Source organism: Erpetoichthys calabaricus, chromosome 9 (genome assembly GCF_900747795.2).
Source record: "Erpetoichthys calabaricus chromosome 9, fErpCal1.3, whole genome shotgun sequence".
Taxonomy (NCBI): domain Eukaryota; kingdom Metazoa; phylum Chordata; class Cladistia; order Polypteriformes; family Polypteridae; genus Erpetoichthys; species Erpetoichthys calabaricus.
Genome location: NC_041402.2, coordinates 89,764,772 through 89,777,672, shown reverse-complemented (window position 1 = coordinate 89,777,672; position 12,901 = coordinate 89,764,772). Strand labels below are relative to the sequence as shown.

General features: G+C 42.3%; 1 protein-coding gene across 4 annotated transcripts in view; it reads right to left on the bottom strand.

Annotated features, from left to right (window-relative positions):
• chst6 (carbohydrate sulfotransferase 6) overlaps positions 1-5,216 on the bottom strand; it is a 173,435-nt gene extending 168,219 nt beyond the window's left edge. For 2 of the 4 annotated variants that reach the window (XM_051932009.1, XM_028809872.2), the window contains exon 1: positions 4,328-4,502. The gene's annotated coding sequence lies outside the window, so the exon portion shown is untranslated. Of the gene's footprint in view, positions 1-4,327 lie in introns of all 4 variants that reach the window. The other 2 variants (XR_007935856.1, XR_007935855.1) reach the window with 2 other exon arrangements.
• Positions 5,217-12,901: the final 7,685 nt, after the last annotated feature.

Here is a 12,901-nt window from a genome sequence, read left to right as displayed (position 1 = left end):
CCAGGGAAGAGTGATTAGGACTGTGGGGTATGAGCTGTGAGGAAAGATTAAAAGAGCTAAACCTTTTCAGTTTTAAGTACACAGAGATTAAGAGGAGACATGATTGAAGTTTTTAAAAATGTGAAAGGAGTTAGTACAGTGGATCGAGACAGTTACTTTAAAATGAGTTCAACAAGCAGTTCTGCAAGAGATTATAGCCATCCATCCCTTCATTACTGAATATGTTCAGTGCTGTTCACAATCACAAGGACCTGACAGCATTGGACGCAAGGTAGAAAGCAGCCCCACAAAGGACATGATACCACCACAGTGCCCACTCACACGTACCCACACAGAGTTAAATTATGGATTGCAGTTAACCTGCTATATATTTACATTTACATTTATTTGCTTAGCAGATGCTTTTACCCAAAGCAACTTACAATACAGGTCAACATAATTGAGATAACATTAGACAGGGAGACAATTTGAGAACAAGTGTTACAGGACAAGGGTACAAAATTGATTTCAATAAGTGAAGAGCTCAAAACAACGTAAGCTAGTTACAATTCCCAGATTTACAAAACCTAACAGCTAATAGTTAGACAGGAATTCATTTCTTGAATACATTGAGGGAGTCAGAGTTTAAATATTAGATGGGCATCTCATTCCTTCAGGCAGGAGCTACATGTGAAAAGAGTCCAGATTGACGCATCATTCATCAACAGATCTGAGTGGTCAAGAAGGAGCCTAAGACCTCACAAGTGTCTCCATATATAAGTGTAGACCCACTGGCTACCCTGTGTGCAAGCATCAAAGATCTAAACCTAATATGTGCCACTACAGTATGCCAGCGTAGTCATCTGAAGAGAGGAGTGACATGTGCCTGCCTCGGCTAGTTGAATACCAGATTTGCCTTTGCATTTTAAATCATCTGCTGTGACGTGGTGACACATGGCAGTACGCCTGCCAGCATGGAGTTGCAGTAGTTCAGCCAGCTTTGACTAAACCAGTTGTGCTGCATACCATCATGTTTGTGTTTAATATGTATGAAGAAAACTGGCGAAAAAACAAACAAACACGCACAGGCATATGACGAACATGCTGGAAGTGACCAGGTGCACACTTGTGGTATAATAATAAAAAAGCTATATTGAAAATAAAGGTTGCTATATTAAATTATATAATGCATTGCCTTGTCCTGGTTTGCGTCCTTCCTTGCGTCCAATGCCACAAAGAGAGCTTTAAAGACATCTAGTGATAGAGGGATGGATGGAAGAAAGAAAAGGGTTAGAGTTTTATTGAGCAGTGACGTGTGATGGTCTTAATTGGTCTGTCAGTATTCTCAAAAAGCACACAACTTAAATGATGGTGACTAATTTGAGAATGGCCTTGATTGCCAGCTGAAGCCCTCTTTTCATTTTCATATTAGAAAACTTGCTTTCATTTTTCATCATAAAATTGATGACTTTCATATGAAGACAGACGGAGACAAACAAACTGCACTTGTTCTAAACTTAGACTCTTTGGAAAAATGCTTTGAAGCAGTGATGCAGTGATTGTGAAGTAATAGATTGATTCGAAATTAGTGAAATGTTATTTCACTGCCTAATTTACATTCTGTATAACCATACAGTGGACATGTGGGCGTGATTTGCTATTTGAAAGTTGATCTCTGTTCAGTTGCGAGTGAACAAACATGAAATTCGGGTTCTGTAAAATGACGTTATGCTGCTGTTATTAATCTAGCCTTGATCTGTTCCGTAAAGGGTTCTATATATAAAATACTGTACAAGCTGTATGTGACGCATTGCTATTTCTGTGTCAGTGCATCTGCTGATAACTTGTACCTCCACAATTATCAGATGCCTCAGGATTACAAAGCATGGCAGCCTTAAACACTAAAACAAATGTTTTGATTTAGATGAATTAGTAAGTGGCTCAAATAACAGAATCTGCGTCAACTACTCAAAATACTGCATGTATGACAGCAAAGTGAGATCCAAGCAATAGAAGAAACTTGATTTAAGACGCCCCACTCATTCGTTCTTCCTTTTTTCCATTAGCTGTAAAGTGTCTAATAGTTCTTATCTTGTGACCACTAGTGGGCGTTGCAGCATCCCAAACTCCAGGCACAACTTCATAGGCATAAGTCCCGGTTCTAAAGAAAAGGTTTTATTACAGTAAATACCTCAAAACAGACTTCTGGTTAAACACAATCACAATTCTTTCTTTCTTTCTTTCTTTCTTTCTTTCTTTCTTTCTTTCTTCTCCTGGACTCCATCCCCCCAGGCCACCTTTGTCCTCTTCACCTGACTCCAACTCTCCTGGATGAGGTTGAGCGGATTGTTTTATCTTAGACCCAGGGGTTTTTCCAGTGCTAGGGCATGGCTTATGGGAAGCACATCGGGGTCACGTGGAAGCCCCACAAAGTAGCGATCATTAATTCCTACAGTACTCAACAAGTCTGTGAAGATTCTCAGTCATCCAGGTGAAGTTATCTGGTAGTTGAGCCATGGCAACTGGACTTTCTTGTTAGGTAGATACATTTCACTGCTCATCCAAGCAGCTTCTTCAGTCTGAGGAATGTTGTTAGAGACCACAATTTTATCTTCCAGGTTAGTTTCACTTCACACCTGCCCTGAAAGGCTCGTTGATGTAACCGTCACACCTTATAACAGCCCCTCCTACCCCCATAGAGTGGGTCATTAAGAGTGGTCCACCTGGTGGAGGTATGAATTGGGCCTGATTTTCCTGGGGATGGATGAAAGGGCAGCATGATAAACTGAAGACAGCTTATGCCTAAGGCCTCCACCTCTGTTGAGTGAGGGGTTGTTGATTTGCACATGCAAAGCTTCCCTCACCCCTCTCTCAAACCACTTGTCTTCTCTATCCAATATCTGGACATTAATGTCTTCAAATGAGTGTCCTTTGTCCTTCAAATGGAGGTACACAGCTGATTCCGGCCCTGAGGTGTTACTCCTTCTGTGCTGGGCCATCCTGCTGTGTAGTGACTGTTTGGACTCTCCAATGTACAGTTCAGGACACTCTTCTCTGCATTGAACGGCATATATTACATTGTTCTTCTTCTGTTTCGGTATCCAGTCTTTGGGGTGGACGAGTCTCTGTCTCAGTGTGTTAGTGGGTTTGAAGTGGAAGGCCCCATTCACACCTCCACCAGGTGCACCACACTCTATGGGGGTAGGAGGGGCTATTATAAAGTGTGACGGTTACATCTACCCACACCTCCCCCTTCCTTTGTTTTACTCAATGAGCTTTTCAGGGCAGGTGTGAAGTGAAACTAACCTGGAGGATAAAATTGTGGTCTCTAACAACATTCCTCAGACTGAAGAAGCTGCTTGAATGAGCAGTGAAATGTATCTACCTAACAAGAAAGAAGTCCAGTTGCCATGACTCAACTACCAGACAGTACCCAACAAGGTTGCCCCATGGGACTATAGTTCCCAGCATGCCTTGCAGGTGACCACATAGGTAGTGTTGCCCAGAGATGCTGCCACCTAGCATGTCGGGGAAGCATGTAGCCCTGGCAGGTTGTCTTCTCCATTCTTCCATCACACTGGCCACCCAGCTGAGTATTGCTCCTTGGTCCAACCCCTTTTGGGATGTCATTGCTACACTGGCATCTTCTGCCACCTTCCTGGCTAAGCCAGGGAACAATCTGCTTATTTAGTAAAAGAGTCCATCCTGGTAGAGACTCCAGACCCTGCATGCCATCCACTACATGCTGTACATTGTTTTAGTCAAACATTTTTAGAGAAGAAATAAGTACTTTCTAAACCTTTCAAAAAATAATGATACGATATTGGATTTCATTTTAAACTTAAGCATATTGCAACTGCTGTAAATCAGCTTGTAAGCTGACAGCTGGCACTTCCACCATTTCCATCAAACTAGATTCATATTGAAGCAATATTAGTCAACTGTGCTTTAATTTAAAACTAAAAAGGATTTATGTTTCCTGAAAATAAAGCAGCTCTCCCACTCACTCTTCAGAAATCAGAAGAAACTGATGACCGAGCACTCAATGATCATTTCATTGACACATCTACAGTTCACATTTCAGATGGCGAACACTCATCTTAAAAACGTGCTTTTCATGCACCTCCATATCTACTCATCTCTAACAGACTTACTAATGTATGGTCAGAGCCTTTGGCACGCGCCTCTTCTGCTTTTAAAAATAAAACACATTGGCAGGAAATAAAGTTGCTTCATAAATGATTAAGAAACTCTGCTTTTAAGGCCTTTGCCACTTTTAATCAGTTTTACATTTAAATCACAGAAATTGTCCTACTTTTCAAGTAAATAACACAAAAATGTGTCCTACCTTTTTTGGAAGTTCGTTTTACACAGTTAAGGAAACAAAATAACAACAGCCTGAGTAATAATAATTAAAAAAAAACAATCTGTGCAGGTTACCAAATGGCATCACTGCAATCACAATGCAAGAGGAAAAGAAATTTCATTGCTGCCTTTCAAAACTTCTCCAAACTTCCTGAACATGCGTTTAAACTTCCTGCATGGTGACGATTTTTTTTTCCTATGAAAACATCTGCACATGAGTCTAGTGCAGCCAATGAACATAAACAAAGCTTCAGGGCTACGCAATATGACATCGCACCACCGTGTTATCACTACTTCATCTTTTAACAGACTGAGAGCCTGATAAGGGGCTCTTCTGGGTACAGTGTAATTCACACGAGGGGACAATAAAATCCATTGGTGCACACAAAAGGAAAAGGGTCATAAAACTTCTGAAAAATATCTGATCATGCTTTAATTATGACTTGCTGCTGATACTCTCACATTATGTGTTTCGAGGAGTAGATTGCAATCAGTTTCAACAACAAACAATTAACCAAGAATGAAATTATGATTAAGGTGGCACATGGGCACAGTTGTTAGTTAGCACTTCTGTTCAATTGACTGGAAGGTCTGTCTTGTGGTGAAGTAAATGTCATGGCCTAACCTAAAGAGACAAAAAGAACACTCTAAGTAACTGTGAAACAGTGACTGAAAAATACAAGGCAGGAGATGGAGACAGGAAAATCTCTAAAGCAATGAACGTCCCTCAGAGTCCGGTTAAATCAGTCATTGAAAAATGGAAAGAGTACAGCACAACTGTAAATCTACCTTGGAACAGACCATCCACAAAAACTGAGTGATCATGCAAGAAGTCTAGTGAAAGAGACCACCATAAGGCCTATGTTAACTATGAAGGAGGTACGAGCTACTGCGGATGAGGTTGGAGATAGTGTGTAGAAAACTACTGTTGACTGAGTGCTAAAGAGAAAGCCTATGGTGTGGTATTTTTTTTTGCTTTTGATCAAACTAAACAATCATATTTGAACGCTGCATTGCATATATACATATAATCCAACATCTATCTGTCTGTCCGCTTTTCATGAGAGAACTACTAAACGGATTTAGATCGGGTTTCTTATATATAAACTTCTACACATGGAAGTGTGTGTGTCTGTCTGGCCCAGAAGTGAGAGGGGGAGTCGGGTTAAGGGCTCCACCTCCGAAGATACGCAAGCGAGGCCAGCACGTTGGCAAAACAAAACATCCAAAGAGAGAGTCACTTGCTTATCCGCTATTACAGAAACGTGGCAAGGACATCGGCAAAACAAAACATCTGAAGAAAGACAGTTGCTTAGCCACTAATACACAAGCGAGGCAAGCACATCAGCAAAATAAAACTTATGAAGAAAGAGTCACTCGCTTATCCGCTACTACAGAAGCGTGGCAAGCACATCAGCAAAATGGTAGCCCTTGTAATTTTCCTCCCATTGCTAATACACAAGCGATGCAAGCTTGTTGGCAAAATGAAACCTCCTAGGAAAGAAATGGCCAGAGTGGTTCCTTTCAATTACCTGACATCTCCACATTTCAATTTTTTTGTGACGATTTCAATAGTTTGTAGGACTCCGGGCTTTTTACGGCACGGGCTTACACAGCTAGTTTTTCTGTAATTTGCTTGAACATTCCGATTGATTTTGCGATATCTCTCATTGCACTATGTATTATAGTTTGCTTGCGGTACTGATTTATTTGTGTGAATCTGAGAGACATGCAGTGGGCCAAGGGGAGGGGGGAAGACAAAATAAAGGGAAATCCCCGAGGAAATCATGATGCAGTCTACAAGAAACCTGCGCATTGAGAGATTTGTTTTCCAGCTAGACCAAAGGCATCAAACTCCAGTCTTGGAGGACCGGAGTGGCTGCAGGTTTTTATTCTAACCATCTTTTTCATTAGGGACCAATTTGTGTTGCTAATTAACTTCTTTTGCCTTAATTTTAATTAACTTGACTCGGGCTCCTTAGTTGTCTCTTTTTCCTTAATGAGCAGCCAAACAATAAGACACAAAACAAGCCGCCACATGACCAGCTCACCTGTGCCCATCACACAATATCTGAAAATAAAGAAAGGTGAAGGCCTCACTAAGGTTGATCTGCTCAGGTCACCAAAACATCTTGATTCTGTTCTTGGGAAAAACAGAAAAATTGACAGTTTTGGAAATGTCTGCTGTGGCAGAATGAGAGCAGCAACAAGCCATAGAATTAAATAACATGTTTAATTAACAGCAAGAATCAGCACCTCATTAAGAGATTGGTTGGAATGAAATTGGTTGGAGTTTGAAATCCCAGTTTAGCTGGTCATCTGTTGGCTCGTTTCACATCTCATTTCTGTTTGGCTGTCATTTAATGAAGGAAAGAATCAATTCAAAGGACTGAATCCTTAAAAACAGGGCTACGAAAATTAAGGGAAAAGAAGTTAATTAGCAGTGAAAATAGGTCACTGATTAGGAAAATGGTCAGAATGAAAACCTGCAGCCACTGCGGCCCTCCAGGCCCAGAGTTCAACACCCCCGAGGTAGACAATAATCCCAAACATTAAGTTAAAGCTACATCGGTATGGTTTAAAAACAACAATATTCATGTCCCAGGTTGGCTAAATCAGAGTCAGATCTCAATAGGCCATATGCACCGGTAGTGCTGACGTACTTCCGGTGAAATCTCAGCCAGCTCAGTCACTTGCATTGTCTGTACAGCAGTTGTGTTTTTTTGTTTAGTGGCGAGAATGTCCAAGAAAAAGAAGTTTAAGTTTCAGCATACAGAGAGCTCTAAAGCTGAACATTGTTGTGTAACTTTACGTCGAGCTTCCAGCAAGTACAACAAGGTACTTAGTTTTAATACATTTCCCTTCGATGTAGGAACCCAATTTAAATGGATTGTTGAGAGAGAGCTTTACGGTTAGTCCCAATACCAGAGTTTGTACGTGGCATTTTAAAAAAAAGGATTTTGTGAGCCTGAGTCTGAGACTGTTGAAGAAAGGAGCAGTCCCTGCATTATTTGAGTTGTGCGATTTCTCAATTCCACTTTCAAGATAAGGGGTTTGGAAGAGGAGAAAGCAACCAACGGAGATGACACACTGGGTGAGGTAGAGGATGAGAAAATTCTAGAGGACTACGGCTACGCTTTGGCTGCGAGTCCAACAGTTGTTGACCCAGCACTTGATGAAAACATGACTTATAGAGAGGAGATCCTCGAGCTGAGGAAACACAGTCCTGTAGAATGAAGCAGTGGTTTGGCATTCACCATTTTAATGGCTCAGACAGAGACATTTGCTTTTTTACAAGGTAAGATGTCCTGCAGACTCCTGTTATTAGACGTCAAGCTTACATGCATATTCACCTGTCCCTGAATAAAGTTTAATGATTATTAAAATTGTTTTTCAAAGAAGCCTAATGTAATCACATATTTGTCCCATGTAAGTTCATAGTAGACACAAGTTTTTAATACGTCCGGATCTTACCTTCATAATTGTGGATGTAGCTTGAACTACTGTATATACAGTAGTTTGAAGCCCTTCTCCTTTTTAGCTCCTAACGTTTGGCACGAAGTTTGAATAATGCCACTTACATAGTTTACCGTTAGTCTGGGCACATCTTGAAGCGACCAGGTGAAAAATGCCATAGATAGTCTGTTTTGATATCAGAAGTGCAGCAGCTGGGTGACGCAGAATCCAAAAGAGACTGTGCATAAACGTAACCTGGTGTGGCGGACGGCCGGCTGCTCAACCCGGCTGGGACTCCCAAAGAAGAAAGGGATGGGGGAAGGCAGCTACTGTGGGACACTGCCTCCCCCAAGACGCCAGATGGCAAGTTCCCTGCAACATAGAGGTGCCCCAGATTCCCGCAGGGCACCATGGGATTTGGATACCGTGAGTGCCGCCAGAAGACACTGCCAGGGAACCTGGGGACTCTTATCTTTCCATAGCCCGGAAGTACTGTCGAGTCACGGAGAGGGAAGCCCCGAAGTACTTCTGGGCTGAAAAAGAAAGTTCACCATCTGACCCTTCTCCTCTTCTGTTCACGTGACTTGCCAGCACTTCTGGGTCAAGGACTATATAAAGGACTGCTGGAGACCCAGCAAGCGAGCCGGAGTTCGGAGGTAGTAGGACAGAGCTTACTGGGAGGAATGGAAGAGAGATTTGTGTGCATTATTGTGATTATTATTGTTATTATTGCTTTGTCTGTGTATGGTGGTGGAGGTGATTCAGGGCACTACTAAAAGAAGAAAACCAATTACAGGCAGTCTCCGGGTTACGAACGAGATAGGGACTGTAGGTTTGTACTTAAGTTGAATTTGTATGCAAGTCGGAACAGGTATATTATTTTAACAAATGCTATTGTTGACCGACTGTAATCAAGTGCTCTGCCAATGAATGATGGAGTGTCACCTCTTACTGACCTTTTTATTATTTCTACTTTATTTTCAATGGTGATGTTTTTTCTCTTCTTTACTATAATATCACCAGCACTTGCATCAGATTTGTGTTTCAGAGACATTGTTGAAGGGTGAAGACAAAAGGTTAAGATGAGCTCTTCTACACAGCACTGTACACGCTATCACAGTAGGCAGGCACCAGTCGTCAACAAGTCTGATGTATAGGGTGGTCCAGATCTAATTATGCAATTTTCATTTCGCTATAACTTATTCAGTTTATTACATAGAAAATCACCCGAAAAATCCCAGACCATCGAGAAGTGTGTGAACTGACGACATGAAGAATCGTCTTCGTGCCGAACTGGAATCGTCCCTGCATAAATCAAAGTCATCAAGACGATCTGGACCACCCTATACTGACAAGAGACAACTTCTGCTATGTGCGTAACAGTACAAGCAGGCTTGTTATTGAGAATGAATGGGGGCAGCAAGGGGCAGTTCATCATCAGCCCACCTCACAGTCACCTCCACTACAGTATGCTGCCTGCAGCATACGCAACACCACCTCCCCCATTCAACACACAGCTATCCGAGGCTCACTACAATGCTACCCCCCGCCACCCCATTCAGCCACAACCGGATCACCGCTTGCAGCATTACCAGCCGCGCATCTAGAACGAATGGGGCAGTCGTGTGTGGTGGGCGGGCAGTGAAACCGCTTGCCGCCAGGAGCCACCCGAGGGAAACTACACTGTGCGAGCAGCGAAATCGTCCCCCTCCAGCCTCTGTCCAGCCACCGCTTGCAGTGTCTGCAGGCCGAAGATGATGGAGCAACAGATACTGAGGCGCATGCGTTGTAGGTCGTAGGTCGGATGTCCGTAACCTGGGGACTACCTGTAAATATCTTCTTGGTGATTTTACCCTGTGTGCAGTGTGTCTGTCTGTTGGGATGAAAGGGGCAACAGCGTCCCCTAGCATCTTACATTAGTCACTTGAGAATTTGTGACTGGACTTGAAAAAGGGTGTTCCCTCACGATCCTCATGCAACGTGACAGAACTTGAGCAGTGAATAATGGGGAAAAACTACAGTGCCCAGGTGTGATAGAGACCTGTGCATGCAGACTCAACACTGTGCACCTACTAAATACTTACCTGAAGGAGGTGAATACTTGTGCAATCAATTGTTTTGTGCCTTATATTTGAAATTCATTTAGACCACTTTGCAGAGATGATTTGTCACAGTAGATGGCGCTATACCAGTGCTTAACCTGACACAGACAGACACGGGAGGCACACTTATAAAAACGAAAGCTTTTTATTTTTCTTTATTCATGTGGAACGTCTTCCCTGTCCCCACGAGCCCAAAACACAGTCCAAGCACTAAACACAATAACAATACTTTACTTTCTCTTTCTTTCTTATTCTTTCTCTTTCACTCCTCTCCGGCAAGCTTTGTCTCCCTCCTCTGGCTCCTGGAGTAATGACTGCTGGCTCCTTTTATAATGCCCCCGGAAGTGCTTCAGGTGCTCGTTGACCTATTGGTATCAGTACCGGGTGTGACGGAAAACCCACCCAAGAGGGTTCAGCAGCTGTTGCAGCACCCCCTGGCGGCACCCCCGGATCCCAACAGGGCTGTAGATAACTCTTAACTCCCATGAAGCCCTGCGGGAGTCCGAGGCACTGCTGCAACCCATGGGGGCTGTCATCTAGCGTCCCGAAGGAAGTACTGTTCTGCCCATGCTTGCACCCCCGGTCCTCTCTGTGCAAAGGTGTCCCGGATGAACAAAGACCCCGGCCGTCTGTGACACATTAAAGAGTCTTTCTATTGGTCAGTGTAAAAAATCCAAATTTAATCCACCGTGATTCAGTGTTGTGTGAGGGTAATATGCAGAAGGATGCTGGCTCAGTGCAGAGGTGAAAGCAGCATGTCTCAATAAAATGTTTATGAATGGGTAGAAAGTTTTAAAGAGGGTTGGACAAGTGCAACCCACAAAGCATATTCTGTTCGACCATCTTTATCACACCAAGCCCACATCGATGCCTTCATCAAGACTGACAGATTACATTATGCACTGTTTGTGCACATTTGGATATCAGCTATGGATCTGCACACGTCATAGTGCTTGATGAATTAGGGTACCGTAAAGTTTGTGCAAGATGGATTCCCAAACAGCTTACTGTTCTACACAGGCCAACATCCTTCATTAAATTCAGCAGGTTTCACTCCCTCTACCCTAAGGTGTCTCAATACAGAACAATGTTCAACAATGGTGCAATCCTGCAGCTGGGCATTTCACCTTGGCTCCAATTAGTTCAAACTACCCATAAGCCATCACGAACATGTTGTAATGCATCAGCTTCTATCCATTGCAGTTACCTCGTAACTTTCAATTTGCCCTTACTTTTCGATTTACCTTCTGTGACCAACAGGGAGTGCCACTGAGCCTCAAACACTGACACAATTCCAAGACCACAGTCATGGGTTCAAAATACAAGTTTTTATTCACAGACCATACATTTAAAGGTTTCTTCTTTTGCAAAACCCAATATAATTCTTCTTTTTCCACTCCTCCAAGACGAGCATTGTCCTACTCCTCTCTCAACTCTCCTGGGGCCTCATGTCTAAACGGTGCGTACGCACTAAAATGTTGCATACGAACATTTCCACGTTCAAATCACGATGTATAAAAACGTAAAGCCACACACATTTCCACGGTAGCTCATACCCTGGGGTATGCAAGTTCTCCGCTCTGTTTTGCAGACTGGTGGCACCCAGCGTCAAAGCAGTTCTACTGTTCCAGTGTGGTTTCCCTTTCTTTTTTAGATCCACATCCTTGATGCGGCTTTATAAATACACTGAAATTAACCACATATTGTTTATTAGTTTAATGCATCTGATTGTAATTAACCTGTAAAATATAATGGTCCACAGAATGGTCAAACTATTCTAAATACCATAGCTGCTTTAGCGCTGTTACTCTCACTGCACCTTCTTCTTCTTCTTTCAGCTGCTCCCGTTAAGGGTTACCACAGCGGATCATCTTTTTCCATATTACTCTCACTGCACCACTCGGAGTATTTATATCAATGTATCTGAGTGTGGAATCGCAGCTCTACAGCAGCTGATTGGAAAGAGAATTATTGGTATACAGCATCAAGTACACGCTGCCTCAGCCATGCTGCCTATTTGAACTGCTCTCATATGGCAAACGCTTCAGAGCTTTTCCTTGCGGTTCAGAAACAGATTCATCCCAAGAAGTATAAACACACTCAATCAGTCCATCAAGTGCTCCTTGTAGAACTGTTTGTACTTATAAGTACAATTACCTCACTGTAAACTTGCACTACAGTTATCATATTGCACAACCTGAGTCACTTTATAAAACGTGTATTTACATATGATAACAATATTATTTTTAAGATGAAATGCAGCAAAACATGTTTATTATATTATAGAGATAAAACTTTAACTTAATTTAAATAATCTATATTGTTAATAAATAAACATGTGAGGACACGGTGTCGCATCGCTAGTAAGGAGCTGGCGCTCCATTTACGGATTATTCCTGCCTCGCGCTGTCTTCTTGCTGGGAATGGTGCAACACTGGATGGATAGAATTATTTAACATGTACAGTATTACGAATATATTTCAATGTTCCTTAAAAGTTTTGAAGAATCGGCGTTCTAAGCTTACCGATGGCTTAACGTCTATTACAGAGCTGATTGTGTAGTGATTGGGTACTTGGGAGAAAGAAAAGTAAGGACAGGAATTGGGGGTTAGTACGTTTGAGAGAGACAGTACTGCTGCAATAAATTATTTCATCGAAGGTCACGCACAGCGCAGCAAGCATCCTGCGCGAGGCATGAACAATCACTGCGCCACCGTGTTCCCATGTTTAATAACATGCTTTAACTCCTATCATCATGAAAATGATATCAAGTATACATCTCAGTATTTTAATTATTCAGAGAGCTGTAATATTACGAATGTAATGGATTCTGTGTCCTGTCGGAGGAAGAGAAAGCCCGGAAGCATGTAGTGATTCACCCACATAGAGCACATAGAAGATCAAATACAAAACAAAGGATTTAACGTGCTACTTTAGTTACGATGTTATTTGAGAAACTAGTAAATTAAACGATTTAAAGATGAAGTTTATGATGTTCT